Consider the following 19,385-nt stretch of genomic DNA (forward strand, 5'->3'; position numbering starts at 1 on the left):
TTGGGCTCAATATCAGTAAAGCATTGACAACTAGCTAGCATTGAATAGCTTCTTCTAGCTACTTCATTTGCAAAGACATACAGAATGATAATGATATTTTAAATAAAATAAAATAAAATAAATCAAAAACATCTAGCAAATTAGCAATTAATAGGGTCTTATCTCTTTAACTTTTTTAAACTACTAATATTTTCTTGTTTCCTAGCTAGTACTATTTATCTACCTTGATTAATAACCATTTTAAAAATATATATGAAAAGCATCAATATGCATAAATGAAAAAAAAAAAAAAATGATATGATGATACAAATTATAATATTGTTTATAATATATATATATATTGTTTTAACAATTTTATATATATATATTGTTTATAATATATTGATTATTATAATAATAAATAATATATTATAAGAATTTTAAAAAAGAAAGCAATGGAAAGAAAAATTAAAAAAAAAAAAAAACTAAACAAAGAAAATACAAATACCTGGAGCACACAGCACAAGCACAGAAGCTTCACAAAATAGAGTCACAAATTCAGGAGCCCACAGCAATAGGTTACTGACAATGATAATGAGAAAGGGACAAAATTAGTCACTCTTTGTTGTCTAAATTCAACACATAGTACGTTTACCAAAGAAAAATTGAACACATAGTACATACATTACACTATTGCAATTCTGGAAAGTGCAAAACCTTTACTTTTAAACAAAGAGACAAAACTTTTACTTTTAAACAAAGGGATGAAAAGCAAAGAACTAAAATCTGAAGAGATAAAAAAAAATAATAATAATAAATAAATAAAAATAAAAAATAAAAAAAAAAAAGAAGAGGGCAAAGGCAGTGCAGTGGTGAGAAGGACTAAAGGAGGCTGAAGGCAAAGATAAAGAACTGAAAGAAGAAAAAGAAGAAGAATCCAAAGCCCAAGTCCTTAACGGAGACAGAGAGAGTGAGAGAGAGAGAGAGAGAAAGAGAGAGAGTCACCTGTCTAAGTCTGTAAGAAAGATTTTTTTTTTTTTTGTTCTACAAGACTGCTACAACTATGTGGCCATGTGGGAGAGACAAAGTTTCAAACTATTCAATTTTTTTACTGTGTACAAGTAAGCCTTGGGATGAAAATTAGAATTCCAAGGGGTTGATCTATGGTTGAAAATTAGAATTCCAACGGAATCCACCATTCTCAAACTACAGAAAATATAACATTTGACCTCCTAGGATCTTGCCTAATGGACATGGCTAAAAAGGTAAGACACTATCAGTTGTCCAAATAATTCCAAGGGGTTGATCTATGGCTCCTAAGGCTTCATGCAATTTAAGAAGTCCTCGGTTTAAAACTCTTAGCTGATATTTTGAGGTTACTCCTATCAAATTCCTTCCTATAATTACCTAATGTGTACAATAGACACACCTTGAGAAATAGCTAGGTGGTGGAAGAGCTTAGGACCCACATTTGCCAAAAAAAGAAAAAAGAAAAAATCGGTTACCCCAAGTTTTAAATATGCTTTGTGAATATATTGATTTTGGTCTGCCTTTTTATCTTCATTTAATTATTTTTCAAAAGTTAAAGCTGGAAAAGTATTTATGTCTTTAAACCGTTGTGACAAGCTTAATTATCATCTTAATTGTAAAAGAAAAAAAAAAGATTAAATCCACTTTTTCCTTTGAAATTGTTGTTGTTGCATGATACATGTCTTGTCCTGAGAGTTGATTAATTTACTTTTGTATCTTTTAGGGAATAGTTAGTGAAGAGAAAGTGGACTCCTTTAATATTCCTGTAAGGTTGAATTTATTCAACCATCTAATTGGCTTTATTCCGTGCCAAATTTGCTTGTAATTCAGCATTTAGTAACCCTGTATTTAGGTGGGTTTGATGTAAGGGTAGTGAGTGAGATAGAGTGAAGATTGCTCAAGAGTGTGCAAGAAAACAGAGACTCACGGCTGGGACTCGCGGCTGGGACTCGCGGGTGACTCGCGGCTGCAAGCTGCCAGACGCAGCACACGTGCCAAGCATGCTGGAAGATGAACAGTCATGCAAGCTGGAGCACTACAGGACAAAACAGGACAACTGGCCATACGGTTATCTCGCGACTGGATCTCGCGACTTAGTCAAGCCGCGAGGTCAAGCCGCGAGCCACCCCTGTTTTATAAAACCTGACGTTTCACATTCCTCTCCCACTCCAGTATAAATACCCCTTTTACCCACGATTGTGAGAGAGCTTCCAGAGAGAATTTTGATAGAGAAACCCTAAAGATAAACAAGATTGATTCACCCACAATCTATACCTTAGAGTCTCTTCAAATTCCTCAACTCTCTTCCTCTCCATTGTCAAATCCTTGAGAGGCATTATACCAAACCTGATTCTCACCATTATCACTACTGTGAGAGAGCTGTTTGGATTTCTGGGAAGCAGTTAGGAAGGAACCAATCTTCATTGGTTGATGCTACGGTCTAGTAGCGGAATCCGGGAAGTTAGAAAAGAAAAAGGTTCGGCGCAACCTCGATGGAGCAAGAAGCGTGGAGGGCTTAGGTGCACTGGGTAGATTAGGCTTGGAGGATCTATTGCTGTCCATGTATCCAACTGTATTTCTAGTGGTTGTTTACCGCTTGGAGGGCGGCGGAGAGGTTTTACACCGAGGGCTTCGGTTCCTCTTCGATAACACATCGCGTGTTGTCTTGTGTTTGCATCTTCCTTCCTTTCTATCTTTGCCTTTTTATTATCTGCTGTGGATTATGTTTGTTTTTGGCTTAGATAGTTTTTAACCAATTTCATATATAGTATATGTTAAGTTTCGTACTAGTTGTTTGACATATTGCTTGAATTGGTTAAGTTGTATTTGGGGGTTAAACGTTCAAAGTGTTTATACGTTTTTGAACTTTCAATTTCATTCATGTCTCCCCAGGAACTAGAAGTTGTTGTGGATTGAAATGGGTATTTTAGTATAGAAGATTGAAATGGGTATTTTAGTATAGAGAGAATGGAGGACTTACCTCCCATTCAAGAAATAATTACTAGTACCATTCCTAAAAGCCAAATAGTCACATCTCACATGTTTCTTATATCCTGTTTTGCCAAATTTGAAAATATTGACTAAAATTTTTTGAAAGATCTGTTCCAGATTAGCAGACGAAGTAAGCACCAAAAACACACTTAAAGAGTTGACTAGAATTGAAATTGTTAAACAACGTGCACCACTTTGACTAAATATTGCTTAGTTTGAAAATGATATTAACAAGTAAATCAATGTTACTGACAAGTAAAGTAAGCACACAAAAACATAGAAACCCATAAAACAAGCATTTTGGGTACACAGAAATCAGCCTAAAAAAAAAAAAAAAGATCTTTAAGGTCCTAGAAAAACCCAAATTCAGTACCAAACAAAAACTAACAAAACCCACAAAAATTAAACTAAAAAATCTAACATATCAAGTCACAAAATTGCATTTATTTAATAGACACATTTATGCACACGCATGAAGGGGAAAAAAATTATAAAAGCAATGTCCAGAATCCATAATGATATACATAGATTTGCTGCTAAGTTTAAATATTATAAAATCAATAGGGCTTGTTGTTCCATATCTCAAAAAATCAATAGGGAAAGACTCATTACCTTCTCCAATCCCAAAAGCTATGTCCTAAAATCAACACCCTCTCTAATCCCAAAATCAATATCCTGCTAATCCTGAAAGAAGAAAAAATAATCCACAAAGTCACCAAGTTTAACATGAGAGAGAGATAGAGAGAAGAGTGATGAGAGAGAGAGAGAGCTTACCAGTCTTTTTGGGAGACGTTGAGAGGCGTGGGTCTGTCTATGGGAGGAGAAAGAGGGCGTAACAGTGTTTTGTTTACCCAAAAAAAAAAAAAAAAAGGTAAGACTTAACTACAATACTTAGATACTATTCCTTAGATATTATTTTTTAGATCACTCTCTTAAGATTTTATCACGTGAATTTTTTCTCATTATAGAAGTATATTTTTAAAATTAAGTAGCCACATGAAATAATCTTAAGAGAGGAACTTAAGTAACAGCACCTAAAATACTATACATAAATTTTATCCAATAAAAAATAATGAAAAAAAAAAAAAAGAAACCTAAAAAATTTAGAACTCGCCTGAAAATTGGTCACCGCGCAAAAAGAAATAAAAAAAAATTCACTACGTGCTGTGCACTACTCAAAAGAAAAAACTGAACCTCCACTTTTAGCTTACAAACTTTGTGCTTCACTACTTTGCTAGTTTGCTAATTCTATTTGTATACACAACTATTCAATGAGAGCCACACCTTTGTTTTTTAGTTTTTAATATAGAATGAATGAGAGCCACATAATTTTGATATTCTTTTAAGCCTTGAGATTTTGTTTTACTTGCAACGAGGTACATTATACTACTTTCTTCTTCTTTTTTTGGTTAAGTGTACATTGTACTACCTACTACTTCTCAAAACATTATTATTATTATTATTATATTACCACTACTACTTGATAATTATGATTTAGCTTTGATATTCACATAATTTAGTTTTTTTTTCTTCTTATGATAATTATGATTAGAAAAAAAATAGTAGTTTTGATTAATTAAGTGAATAAATTTAAAAAGTACTTAATTTTTCTCTAACATTAATTCATTAATATATATATATATATATACACAAATAAACAAATAATGAACATTTTATTTTTAAGATTACAATTCAACATATGTGATGGTCCATTTTGAAAAAAAATAATTAAATCTAAATGAAAGTATCACTAAAATATGTGATGGTCCGTTTTTACATTTTGCTATTTTTATTTTCTAAATATAAGATGTGAAAACCCACAAAAATATTTTGCAAATTTTTACCTACATATTATTAGTAATAAACTTATTATATTTTTCCTTTTATAATTATAAAATAAATATTTATGACGTCACCGGTCGGACCAAAAAATTGGTAACCAGTCACTTTTTTAGCTCCTTATTCATATCAATTTTTAAAACTAGACTAGACTTGCCAATTCAACCAGGAATCAATCACTGATCCGGTCTGGTTATAAATAAAAATCGAAAAATAGTAAAAACACAAGATTAACTACGAATTAGTTGATCAACTGTGAAAATCGAAAACCAGGACAGCTCAATCGGTTTTTGAATGTTTCTGTTAAAATGCCAAAATGATCCCGAAGTAACAGTTGTTATAGCAATCAAAATTCACATCAAATTAAGAAATATAGGGCTGGGTTCAAGTTACACCTAATATAACTCTAAAAAATGTTACACCACCCAATAACTTATTATTAAATGCATATTTTGAAAATCCAACCGTTAGATTACATGATCTATCTGTTCTTAACATGCATGCCAATTTTTATGTCAATTGGGTGTAATTTACCATTTATCTTTAAACTCATCTTTTAAACGTTATTTTAAACTACAAAAACTTAAATTTAGATAATTGATTGATAACATGCCTATTAATCTTTGATCACCTTGAAATTTTGTAAGTATGAAAAATATATGAAGATAATGTAATCTAACGGTAGAGTTGTCAAAATTCACATTGAATTAAGAAATATACGGCTGGGTTCAAGTTACACATGATGTAACTCTAAAAAATGTTACACCACCCAATAACTTATTATTCAATTCATATTTTGAAAATCTAACTGTTAAATTATATTTTCTATATGTTCTTAAAATGCATGCCAATTTTAATGCCAATCGGATGTAGTTTACCATTTGATCTTTAAACTCATCTTTTCTGCGTTATTTTAAACTACAAAAAACTTGAATTTAAACAATTGGTTGATGATATGACTATTAATATTTGATCACCTTGAAATTTTGTAAGCATGAAAAATATATGAAGATAATGTAATCTAACGGTAGATTTGTCAAAATTCACATCGAATTAAGAAATATAAGGCTGGGTTTAAGTTACACCTGATGTAACTCTAAAAATAACTTATTATTCAATTCATATTTTGAAAAACTAACCGTTGGATTATATTTTCTATATGTTCGTAACATGCATGCCAATTTTCATGCCAATCAGATGTAGTTTACCATTTGATATTTAAATTCATCTTTTATGCGTTACTTTAAACTACAGAAACTTGAATTTAGACAATTGATTGATGACATGCCTATTAATGTCTAATCACCTTGAAATTTTGTAAGCATGAAAAATATATGAAGATAATCTAATCTAACGGTAGATTTGTCAAAATTCATATCGAATTAAGAAATATAGGGTTAGGTTCAAGTTACATCTGATATAACTCTAAAAAATGTTACACCACAAAATAACTTATTATTCAATTCATATTTTGAAAATATAACCGTTGGATTATATTTTCTATATGTTCTTAACATGCATGCCAATTTTCATGCGAACCGGATGTATTTTACCATTTGATCGTTAAACTCATCTTTTCTGCGTTATTTTAAACTACAAAAACTTGAATTTAAACAATTGATTGATGACATGACTATTAATTTTTGATCACCTTGAAATTTTGTAAGCATGAAAAATATATGAAGCTAATGTAATCTAACGGTAGATTTGTCAAAATTCACATCGAATTAAGAAATATAGGGTTGGGTTTAAGTTACACCTGATGTAACTCTAAAAACTGTTACACCACCCAATAACTTATTATTCGATTCATATTTTGAAAATCTAACCGTTGGATTATATTTTCTATACTTTCTTAACATGCATGCCAATTTTCATGCCAATCGGATATAGTTTACCATTTGATCCTTAAACTCATCTTTTATGCGTTATTTTAAACTACAAAAACTTGAATTTAGACAATTGATTGATGACATGCCTATTAATCTTTGATCACCTTGAAATTTTGTAAGCATGAAAAATATATGAAGCTAATGTAATCTAACGGTAGATTTGTCAAAATTCACATCGAATTAAGAAATATAGGGTTGGGTTTAAGTTACACCTGATGTAACTCTAAAAACTGTTACACCACCCAATAACTTATTATTCGATTCATATTTTGAAAATCTAACCGTTGGATTATATTTTCTATACTTTCTTAACATGCATGCCAATTTTCATGCCAATCGGATATAGTTTACCATTTGATCCTTAAACTCATCTTTTATGCGTTATTTTAAACTACAAAAACTTGAATTTAGACAATTGATTGATGACATGCCTATTAATCTTTGATCACCTTGAAATTTTGTAAGCATGAAAAATATATGAAGCTAATGTAATCTAACGGTAGATTTGTCAAAATTCACATCGAATTAAGAAATATAGGGTTGGGTTTAAGTTACACCTGATGTAACTCTAAAAACTGTTACACCACCCAATAACTTATTATTCGATTCATATTTTGAAAATCTAACCGTTGGATTATATTTTCTATACTTTCTTAACATGCATGCCAATTTTCATGCCAATCGGATATAGTTTACCATTTGATCCTTAAACTCATCTTTTATGCGTTATTTTAAACTACAAAAACTTGAATTTAGACAATTGATTGATGACATGCCTATTAATCTTTGATCACCTTGAAATTTTGTAAGCATGAAAAATATATGAAGGTAATGTAATCTAACGGTAGATTTGTCAAAATTCACATCGAATTAAGAAATATAGGATTAGGTTCAAGTTACATCTGATATAACTCTAAAAAATATTACACCATCCAATAACTTATTATTCAATTCATATTTTGAAAATCTAACCGTTGGATTATATTTTCTATATGTTTTTAACATGCATGCCAATTTTCATACCAATCGGATGTAGTTTACCATTTGATCTTTAAACTCATCTTTTATGCGTTATTTTAAACTACAAAACTTGAATTTAAAGAATTGATTGATGGCATGACTATTAATCTTTGATCACCTTGAAATTTTGTAAGCATGAAAAATATATGAAGATAATGTAATTTAACAGTAGATTTGTCAAAATTCACATCGAATTAAAAAATATAGAGTAGAGTTTAAGTTACACCTGATGTAACTCTAAAAAATATTACACCACCCAATAACTTATTATTCAATTCATATTTTAAAAATATAATCATTGGATTATATTTTCTATATGTTCTTAACATGCATGCCAATTTTCATGCCAATCGGATGTAGTTTACCATTTGATCTTTAAACTCATCTTTTATGCGTTATTTTAAACTACAAAAACTTGAATTTAAACAATTGATTGATGACATGACTATTAATCTTTAATCACCTTGAAGTTTTGTAAGCATAAAAAATATATGAAGATAATGTAATCTAACAGTAGATTTGTCAAAATTCACATCGAATTAAGAAATATAGGGCTTGGTTTAAGTTACACCTGATGTAACTCTAAAAAATGCTACACCATCCAATAACTTATTATTCAATTCATATCTTGAAAATCTAATAATTGGATTACATTTTCTATATGTTCTTAACATGAATGTCAATTTTCATGCCAATCAGATGTAGTTTACCATTTGATCTTTAAACTCATCTTTTATGTGTTATTTTAAACTATAAAAACTTGAATTTAGATAATTGATTGATGACATGACTATTAATCTTTAATCACCTTGAAATTTTGTAAGCATGAAAAATATATGAAGATAATGTAATCTAACGGTAGATTTGTCAAAATTCACATCGAATTAAGAAATATAGGGCTGGATTTAAGTTACACTTGATATAACTCTAAAAAATGTTATACCACCCAATAACTTATTATTCAATTCATATTTTGAAAATCTAACCGTTGGATTACATTTTTTATATGTTCTTAACATGCATGCCAATTTTTATGTCAATCGGATGTAGTTTACCATTTGATCTTTAAACTCATCTTTTATACTTTATTTTAAACTACAAAAACTTAAATTTAAACAATTGATCGATGACATGACTATTAATCTTTGATCACCTTGAAATTTTGTAAACATAAAAAATATATGAAAATAATGTAATCTAACGGTAGATTTGTCAAAATTCACATTGAATTAAGAAATATAGGGCTTGGTTTAAGTTACACCTTATGTAACTCTAAAAAATGTTACACCATCCAATAACTTATTATACAATTCATATCTTGAAAATCTAATCGTTGGATTACATTTTCTATACGTTCTTAACTTGCATGCTAATTTTCATGCTAATCGGATATAATTTACCATTTAATCTTTAAACTCATCTTTTATGCGTTATTTTAAACTATAAAAAATTTGAATTTAGACAATTAATTGATGACATGACTATTAATCTTTTATCATCTTGAAATTTTGTATGTATGAAAAATATATAAAGATAATGTAATCCAACGGTAGATTTGTCAAAATTCACATCGAATTAGAAAATATAGAGCTGGGTTTAAGTTACACCTAATATGACTCTAAAAAATGTTACACCACCCAATTACTTATTATTCAATTCATATTTTGAAAATCTAACCGTTGGATTATATTTTTTGTATGTTCTTAACATGCATGCCAATCGGATGTAGTTTACCATTTGATCTTTAAACTTATCTTTTATGCGTTATTTTAAACTACAAAAACTTGAATTTAAACAATCAATTGATGACATGACTATTAATCTTTGATCACCTTGAAATTTTGTAAGCATAAAAAATATATGAAGAAAATGTAATCTAACGTTAAATTTGTTAAAATTCACATCGAATTAAAAAATATAGGGTTTGATTCAAGTTACACCTGATGTAACTCTAAAAAATGTTACACCATCCAATAACTTATTATTCAATTCATACTTTGAAAATCTGACCATTGAATTACATTTTCTATATGTTCTTAACATGCATGCCAATTTTCATATCAATCGGATGTAGTTTACCATTTTATCTTTAAACTCATCTTTTATACATTATTTTAAATTACAGAAACTTGAATTTAAACAATTGATTGATGACATGACTATTAATCTTTGATCACCTTGAAATTTTGTAAGCATAAAAAATATATGAAGATAATATAATCTAACGGTAGATTTGTCAAAATTCACATCGAATTAAGAAATATAGGACTTGGTTCAAGTTACACTTAGTATAACTCTAAAAAATGTTACACTATCCAATAACTTATTATTGAATTTATATTTTGAAAATCCAACCGTTGGATTACATATTTAATATGTTCTTAACATGCATGTTGTAGGGACACGATTCGTAACGAACCGTAACAGTGTTGGATTCGCACGTAGAAAGGCCCAAACAATATCATTTGTAGAGCGTGGGTTTGAAAATGCTGGACTTTGGTCGTTGGGCGACGGTTTGGTCGAGATTTTCATGGAAGCCCATATGAAGGTGGGTTTGGCCTGTATGGCTAAGCCTTACGCGGATATGGTGTGAGGATCTGTCTCCTCAGAATTAGTCCGAGGAGCGTCTCGTCCTTGTCATCCCTCTTCTTTATGAGTTCCTTCTTCTCCTTTTCCTGGTTCTTGGGCCGTCCCTTTGTCAATGCCCCAAGCTTCCCTTTTATACTAGTATTTCCTTCCCATTCTTCACCCACATGTCCGTTTCTCCTTGTTCAGGGTGGTTACTTGTCTTATCAATCCTCACGTCAGAGTGGTTGGGGAAAGCTGGATAGCAGGATATAAGTATGGGTTTGTCAGGCGCTGGGCTCCACATTAAGGTGATGGCAGCCTTCTCCCATGTGCTGTTCCTGTGCTGAATTTGTCCTTTTCTTCCAACGTTTCTGTGGGATGTTGGACGTAAAGTCGTCCCCGGCCACATTCTTGGGCCTTTAAGGAGTTTCCCTTTCCGCGTCCTTGACAGTAGGGCTCCTCGGCTCCTCGGCTTGGGCTTTGGGCCCTTAATACAAAGTGGGCTGGGACCGCAAATTTCGGGCCCCACAATAGCCCCTCAAAATCCTGCTGCCCGACTTTTTAGTTGGGAAGGAGGGTTTTGGTGACGTTAGGCCCACATTATGGCCCGCTCAAATCCAGTACTCCACTATTATTTGTCTTTTTTCATTTACATGGGAGGCGTGTCAAGATAAGGGCCACTCCTTTATTTTTCGCTCACGCGAGGTCTTCTGACATTTCGATACTTGAGGCGCGCCTTTACGAGGATCTTTAGATCCTACGGCTGAGGATGAGGTTGGAAATTGAACCGAGTCTGCTTTGTCCGTAGCATTCCTTGGAAATTTGCATGAATTAAATGCCACTGGTTTACTTCTGTGTATAAATAGGGTAGGGGGTCACTCCACCTGCACCTGAACTCTCCTGTTCCCTTCAGAATCATACTTCTTCTTTCATATTCACGATCTCCATTTCTAGTGCCACTCTGCCTCAAAGCAAGGTGTTTGAGACGTGGATAGGGATGAAAGGTCTCCGCATGCTTCAAAGGCACCGAATCCACAAGGTGATATGGCACGGACAAGGATGGTACAGATTCAAGCCAGTCCACCGTTTTGACAGGGGGGAGATGGTATTTTTCCCTCTTTCAGTCAAAATCCGAAGCAGGTTCTGGTCATGCCAAATTTTTTGTATGTCAGAAGAAAGAATTTCTGCCATCAGCGCCGTCTGCCTTGTTGCAGGCAAATTTTTGCGGGGGCTCCTCAACTTCCGGCTGTCGGCACCTTTTCTTCAACGGTGCAGGCCTCAAGTTGGGTTCCCTGCACCTTTTCTTCAGCGGCGCTAGCCCGAAGCCAGGTGCTCTCTGCACCTTTTCTTTGACGGTGCAGGCCCCACGTTGGGTTCTTTGGCTGCCTGAGTTATGGGCATGTAAAAGTATTGAAGAATGGTTTTCTTACACAACTCCTCAGAACAGCAGCCAACCTCTCATCTGTGCTTCTTCTTCGGCTTTACCTTCATTCTCTTGTATTTTTTCCTTTTACTCACGTAGTTAGCTTTAGTACAAGCTTATTTCAGCTTTTCATTGTACATTGTACTATTTCTTTGCCTTAATAAAAGATGAGTTCATTTCTTTCTAAATATTGTTCCTCTCGGCATCAATTACTTTTGAATGAATATTAAATATACGTTTGCCTTTAATGATACTTGGAGCAAAAAAATGCCTTAAAATGAATTCCTACTAGTTTAAACGTACTGACACTATCAAGTATAACAATGGTAACCTTCAATAAATTAAACTCTTGGAACTAACCGGGATAATGGCCAAGCGCTGTGCGATGCATGCTAGACGAATGTCCGAGAACGATAAACTTCTAAATAATTCATCCGAGAGGGTAGCCGAGCAGTGTGGGACCCCCATCGTGTTGTTTGGTAGCATACTGCTCTATGTTGCATCAATCCCTTTGGTACTGAGGATCCGGGGGTAGACTGGGGAATCCATTCAGTATAGGGATTAACCCAACTATTAAAGGGGTAGTTCTCCTCGAATAGATCCTAAGGTTCATGTAACGTAATTTTTCTTTTTTGTACTTGGTTTCCCCATAGGCTTGAGTCCGAGGACCAGGCAAGGCCTTGGTTCTGTCCAAAACTTGTAAGATTTCTCTTTTTTGTACTTGGTTTCCCCATAGGCTTGAGTCCGAGGACCATACAAGGCCTTGGTTCTGTCCAAAACTTGTAAGATTTCTTTTTATGTACTTGGTTTCCTCATAGGCTTAAATCCGAGGACCATGCAAGGCCTTGGTTCTGTCCAAAACTTGTAAGATTTCTTTTTGTGTACTTGGTTTCCCCATAGGCTTGAGTCCGAGGACCATGCAAGGCCTTGGTTCTGTCCAAAACTTGTAAGATTTCTTTTTGTGTACTTGGTTTCCCCATAGGCTTGAGTCCGAGGACCATGCAAGGCCTTGGTTCTGTCCAAAACTTGTAAGTTTTCTTTTTGTGTACTTGGTTTCCCCATAGGCTTGAGTCCGAGGACCATGCAAGGCCTTGGTTCTGTCCAAAACTTGTAAGATTTCTTTTTGTGTACTTGGTTTACCCATAGGCTTGAGTCCGAGGACCATGCAGGGCCTTGGTTCTGTCCAAAACTTGTAAGATTTCTTTTTGTGTACTTGGTTTCCCCATAGGCTTGAGTCCGAGGACCATGCAAGGCCTTGGTTCTGTCCAAAACTTGTGATTTTTCTTTTATGTACTTGGTTTCCCCATAGGCTTGAGTCCGAGGACTATGCAAGGCCTTGGTTCTGTCCAAAACTTGCAAGATTTCTTTTATGTACTTGGTTTCCCCATAGGCTTGAGTCCAAGGACCATGCAAGGCCTTGGTTCTGTCCAAAACTTGTGGTTTTTCTTTTTTGCTTGTTTATTTTTCGAACATGAGCCCCTAGACCAGGGCGGGGAGAGCCGGCTTGAGGTCAGAGGCCCCTAGAGCTGTTCGCGCCGTTGGCACTGCAAGGCGTAGCCCCTGGCAGAAATTTATGTCAAGGCAACAACTGCATGTCGCTGGAGATGGAGGAAACTCCGCGAACCTCTACTTGTTAGAGAGTTGACTCCACCGCCACCTGTGCCAACACGCAAGCCTTTCCCACAGACGGCGCCAATTGTAGGGACACGATTCGTAACGAACCGTAACAGTGTTGGGTTCGCACATAGAAAGGCCCAAATAATATCATTTGTAGAGCGTGGGTTTGAAAATGCTGGATTTTGGTCGTTGGGCGACGGTTTGGTCGGGATTTTCATGGAAGCCCATATGAAGGTGGGTTTGGCCCGTATGGCTAAGCCTTACGCGGATATGGTGTGAGGATTTGTCTCCTCGGAATTAGTTCGAGGAGCGTCTCGTCCTTGTCATCCCTCTTCTTTATGAGTTCCTTCTTCTCCTTTTCCTGGTTCTTGGGCCGTCCCTTTGTCAATGCCCCGAGCTTCCCTTTTATACTAGTATTTCCTTCCCATTCTTCACCCACGTGTCCGTTTCTCCTTGTTCAGGGTGGTTACTTGTCTTATCAATCCTCACGTCAGAGTGGTTGGGGAAAGCTAGATAGAAGGATATAAGTATGGGTTTGTCAGGCGCTGGGCTCCACATTAAGGTGATGGCAGCCTTCTCCCATGTGCTGTTCCTGTGCTGAATTTGTCCTTTTCTTCTAACGTTTCTGTGGGATGTTGGACGTAAAGTCGTCCCCGGCCACATTCTTGGGCCTTCAAGGAGTTTCCCTTTCCGCGTCCTTGACAATAGGGCTCCTCGGCTCCTCGGCTTGGGCTTTGGGCCCTTAATACAAAGTGGGCTGGGACCGCAAATTTCGGGCCCCACATATGTCAATTTTCATACCAATCCGGTGTAATTTACCCATTATTATCCATTTAACTAATTAAATCTTATCCAAACCTAACTCAACCAAATTATTATGAGTAAACCCCAACCAACCCAATTACCCAATAATCAAAATTACCAAATTGCCACCAAAACTTGCAAATAACCAAAGTACTCCTAAAATCCTCTAAAATTGCCGAAATGCACCCTAAACCTAAAAAATGACCGAAATACCTCTAAAATTATAAAACTACCAAAATACCCCTTAAACTTAAAATATTACCAAAATATCCCCGGAAACTATAAAAATACCAAAATACCCCATAAACCTAAAAAATAACCGAAATACCCCCGAAACCTTTAAAATGACCAAAATACCCCCCGAAACTTAAAAATGACGAAAAATACATCCTAAACCTAAGAAATTACTGAAATACTCCCCAAAACCTAAAAAGTACCAAAATGCCCATGAAACCTAACAATGACCAAAATACCCTCGAAATATTAAAATTACCAAAATACCCCTCTAAACATAAAAAATAACCGAAAATACCATCAAAACCTTAAAAAATGACCAAAATACCCCCTAAACCTAAAAAATGACCAAAATAGCCCAAAATTATAAAAATGTGTATTTTGGTCATCTTTAGGTTTAAGGGTATTTCGATCATCTTTTAGGTTTAGGGTATATTTTTTTCATCATATAGGTTTTAGGGCCATTTTTTGTCATTTTATATGTTTCAGGTGTATTTTAGTCATTTTTTAGGTTTCGAGGGGGTATTTTGTTAATTTTTTTAGGATTAGGGGTATTTTGGTAATTTTCAAGCGTCAAGGCTATTTCGGTCAGTTTTTTGGTTTTGGAGGTATTTTGGTAATTTTTTTTTTTTTTTTTTTTTGTTTCGGGGGTATTTTGACCAAATTTTAGGTTTTATGGGTATTTTGGTCATTTTTTAAGTTTCGTGTGTACTTTGGTCATTTTTTAAGATTTGGGGGTTTCGTTCATTTATTAAGTTTAGAGGATATTTTGGTAATTTCTTGTGGTTTTTGAGCATATTTGGTGATTTTTGGGGTATTTTGGTCATTTTTGAGGTTATTTCATGGGTATTTTGCTCATTTTAGAGATTTTGGGATATTTTGGTCATTTTAGTGGTTTTTTTTAGCATAATTGGTGATTTTAGAGATTGTAGGAGTATTTTGGTCATTTTAAAGGTTTCATGAGTATTTTGCTTATTTTAGAGATTTTGAAGATATATTGGTCATTTTAGTGGTTTTTGAGAATATTTGGTGATTTTATAAAAATTGGCTTTGGGTAGGGTATGGATATCTATGGATAAATAGACCGGGTAACAATTGGGTATAGATACTAATTGGGTAAGGTAATCGGATATCCATGGATAAATTAATTGGATTGGGTATATATGGGTATATCTTGCCCATGACCATCCTTAATTATTTGTAAACAATAGGTGATGAACACTTATTTCTTCACTAAAAACACCTCCATCTTAATATTGGATGATGAATTTGGAATTTTGTCACCCTCTAGTTAGTCTTTGGTTAAACAATAGGTGACCAAAATTTATTTCGTCACCAAAAACACCTACATCCTAATATTAGGAGACGAATTTAGAATTTCGTCACCTCTAGTAAGTCTTTGGTGACATGAATATTTCGTCACCCTAGGTTTGCCTTTTTTTCATGACCTATAGTGACGAAATAAATAATTCTTCACCAATTTGTGCATCTTTGGTGATGAAATATTGATTTTGTCACCAATTGGTACATTTTTGGTGACGAAATATTGATTTCGTCACCAATTTTAAAATTTTTATAATATTTGGTGACGAATTCTTCTTTTCCTCACTAAATGTTATCATTTGGTGATGAAATTGTTTACCCTCACTAGATTTTGTCACCATAGCCCACTTTTGTTGTAGTATATATGTAAGATTTTTTTTTTTTCTTTCGTTTGTTCATTTTGGAGATTGTGGGGTTGCCATTTTAGAGATTGGGTGCTCAGGGTCAAGGCTTGATTCACCCGAATCTTGCACCTGCAGTTTGTTCATCAAGGTTGCAATATTGACATCCCTATCTTCAAGTGTCTTTGTGAGAAAGGCGACTTTTTTTTTCCATTTCTATCATCTTTTCTTCCATGGTAGAGGTGTTAGTCATCATTACTGGCATGACCTCTAGATATGATGGAGAAAATGATGAAACAGGATGAATCAAAGGTACTTCATTTCTTAAGTTTCTCATCATGGGTGAAGAGTTGATAGAAAAGGTCTTTGTTGTAGATGATTCATTATTTATCTCCAAATCTTTCGAAACAGATGAATCCTTAGAAGTAGCTTTCTTATTTGCAAGAAACTCCAGAGAGATGATAGTCTTGCTTTCTTTGTTGGTTGGGATTGAAGTCGATCAAGAGCTTTGGATCAACTACAAGTGACTGGGCCAGCATAATCATCAACAATGGAAGCATCAATTACTGGTTTTTGGACATTCTTGCTAGAGGCCATTGAAGCTAATAGCAAAATGATGTCGAATTTCTTTTCTTCTAAAGGAGAAAGAGATGAGAGGCAGAGATGTCCCACCAGGCGTGCCAGAATTTGTAGACAACTAAATTTCTAGTTTGAAATAAATCAAACAAGTAAAATAGTTTCACAAATGCGAATTTCTATTGATGAATATGTGGTATAATTCTCTGAAATTACTAAAGAGTGATCATCTGATTTGATCTCCTTGATAGACTTGTTAATTGAAATTGTAATAATGTGATTTTGACTCAAACACCAAATATCCTTCAATTTGGCTGAAGGATGGATCGAAGACCTTTGAAACAGAATTACAATGAACCTATGGCTATGAGCTTGTTAGAAATTCTTTATTCTTCATGTTCTTCGTGTTCTTCGCGTGTTCTTCGTCTTCAAAGGTTTGTGGCAGATTTCTTCGATGCTTTGGAGGCTTGAGTCCGTAGAGCTTCGTTGATTTATGGCTTGTTGAGGTTTCTGGAGGCTTTTAAGCTTGATTCCAGCAAACTTTAAGATCTAGGCAGATAGTTTGGATGGTTCTGCTTCAAATGTTCTTCGATTTTGAGGTTGAAGTTCTTGAAGGCTTTGAGGCGTGATTCCTGCAGAGCTTCTATACTTTATGAATCTTCTCTGATGCTGCTTGTGCTCTGGATGTCTTGGTTTGTAGAAATGCCTTAGGAAGGCTTCTATTTATAGGAGTTTGGGGGTGGGGTGAGCGACACGTGGCGAAGTTTGATTAGTGACATGCGTCATAGTCTGATTGGAGGGGCTTTAAGACTTTTTCTCCAAGACACGTGGCATCTTTTGATTGGCCAAAATGTTTTGATTTTCAATGTAACACATGTCAGCACCCGATTGAACTGTCTGTGTCATCGTTTACACGCGCCGTGCTGCTTATGTCATCGCTTACACCCACTAATGTGTGATTGGTTTTTGCATGCATTTGTTACCCCTATTTCAACAACACTTGGCAAAATTCTGTTGGTTTTTGAGTAGTGATAGCAAAACCTAGCAGCAGTACGTGGCACTTTGTAATTGTCTGTATTTTGTGAACTTGATAGTATGATGTGTCAGCTTGTGAAAGGTCGGGAATTTTCCCTCTCTACAGTTGTGACACAATAAGAGTTTTGCAAAATTACATGCAACACTTTCATTATTATAAATGATATAAATTAGATATGCATGCATGTATATTCCTTGTCAATCTCTTATGTACAATGGATAATTTTTTTTTTTTTACCCATGAATAAGCATGCATGTTTTAGATAAAAGCACCGTGATTTCAATCCTAAGGAACGTCTGACCTTCTATTTAGCTAGTAATTATTTTTATTATTTTTATTTTAATTATCACAATAAATGGAGAGGAAAATTTTGAATCTTGGATATCTTTGTAAAGTAAACCAAACAATGACATATAACTATATATATGACTCTTTGCACGTAGTTGTTAAAGATGATGCTTGTAGGGCCACAGTTTGAGGTCCAAGCCCAAAATGTATGAAATTTTGGTCCAATGAGCTCAATACAATGAATTTGTAGATAATGGGTCAAAGAATTAGGTTCTAATGAATTGGACAACGGCTAGTATTGAATTGCATGGCGTTCAACCACGAACCAAGAATGTTGATACTAATAAACTTCTAGTCCGAGGAGGTTAAATTTGGATATAATGTTCACTTAGAATAATTTAGATTGCTTCCTCTTTTTTTACTCTCTTTCTGATCCCCTTCTCATGGAGGGTCTTTCACATTATATAGCTGCTCTTGGATCATCTTGATCCTACACTTGTTGATCATCTAAGTCCCTACTTGAATACTCGTCCCATCAGACACCCTTTTCAGCTTTCTGTGAGTTGTGGTAGACAAGGCAGCACTGTTCAGAGATCTTCTCCACATAAATGTGGCCAGTAAAGTAGCTGCAATGCATTTAATGCAGTGGTAGCAGTTTTTTCTTAAATATTTTGAGTTTCCTTCCTTCTCATACGTTCACAAGGCACATTTAGTACATACTTGGACTACATTTGTCGTATCCGAGGAGGTATTCCTCCTCGGATATCCTTCTATTCATACCCCACTTGTGAGATTTCAACTGGGAACTCCTTAGTAGCTATTCATTCCTCCTCGGACTTGTCTATGTCCTCGGACAAAGCCCAAGACCCAATACACTATTTTGGGCCTTAGTCCCTACAATGCTTATAAAATACAGGGCAGAAATCTTATCTTTTATATATAAATTCTTTTCAATTATTACATTTATTAGATGTTTTAATGTCTCAGGCGTGAATAAAGGGTTGCTGTAAATCCTTCAAGAAAGTGTGACTCCCATTAGAAAACAAAATTTGCATGACAAGAACCATTACTTATTGTTTCTCATTAGTATTTGGCTATTTGCTACAAATTTTGAAAAAATAAAAGTGATGTAATTTTTTTTATTGTTTGTCTTCTAAAATAAAAGTGGTGTGCCTGTAATGTAAAAATAATGGAAGTAAGGCGATCTCGCATCCATATAGATATGAAATGAGAGGAGCTAATTTCGTTCAAAGTAAAATAACTATCATTTTCACTCAATCTCTGCATTGAAAATATAAAGAGATGCCAATCAGTTGAATTACAAAACACTCGACATTCATTTATTTTAAAATTAATTATTTTTATTCTTTGGTAATAATATTACTATATTAGTTGATAATGCACAAAAAATGTCAATGAGTTGA

At 34.2% G+C, this 19,385-nt stretch overlaps 1 long non-coding RNA gene across 1 annotated transcript; it reads right to left on the bottom strand.

Annotated features, from left to right (window-relative positions):
* Nucleotides 1–491: 491 nt before the first annotated feature.
* Nucleotides 492–3,810, bottom strand: LOC115958862. The gene is made up of 3 exons (XR_004084699.1): nt 3,775–3,810; nt 3,613–3,684; nt 492–514 (listed from the first exon to the last, which is right to left on the bottom strand). It is a non-coding gene; the product is annotated as an uncharacterized LOC115958862 (long non-coding RNA).
* Between the last annotated feature and the right edge of the window lie 15,575 nt (nt 3,811–19,385).

Source organism: Quercus lobata, chromosome 9 (genome assembly GCF_001633185.2).
Source record: "Quercus lobata isolate SW786 chromosome 9, ValleyOak3.0 Primary Assembly, whole genome shotgun sequence".
In the NCBI taxonomy this organism is placed as follows: domain Eukaryota; kingdom Viridiplantae; phylum Streptophyta; class Magnoliopsida; order Fagales; family Fagaceae; genus Quercus; species Quercus lobata.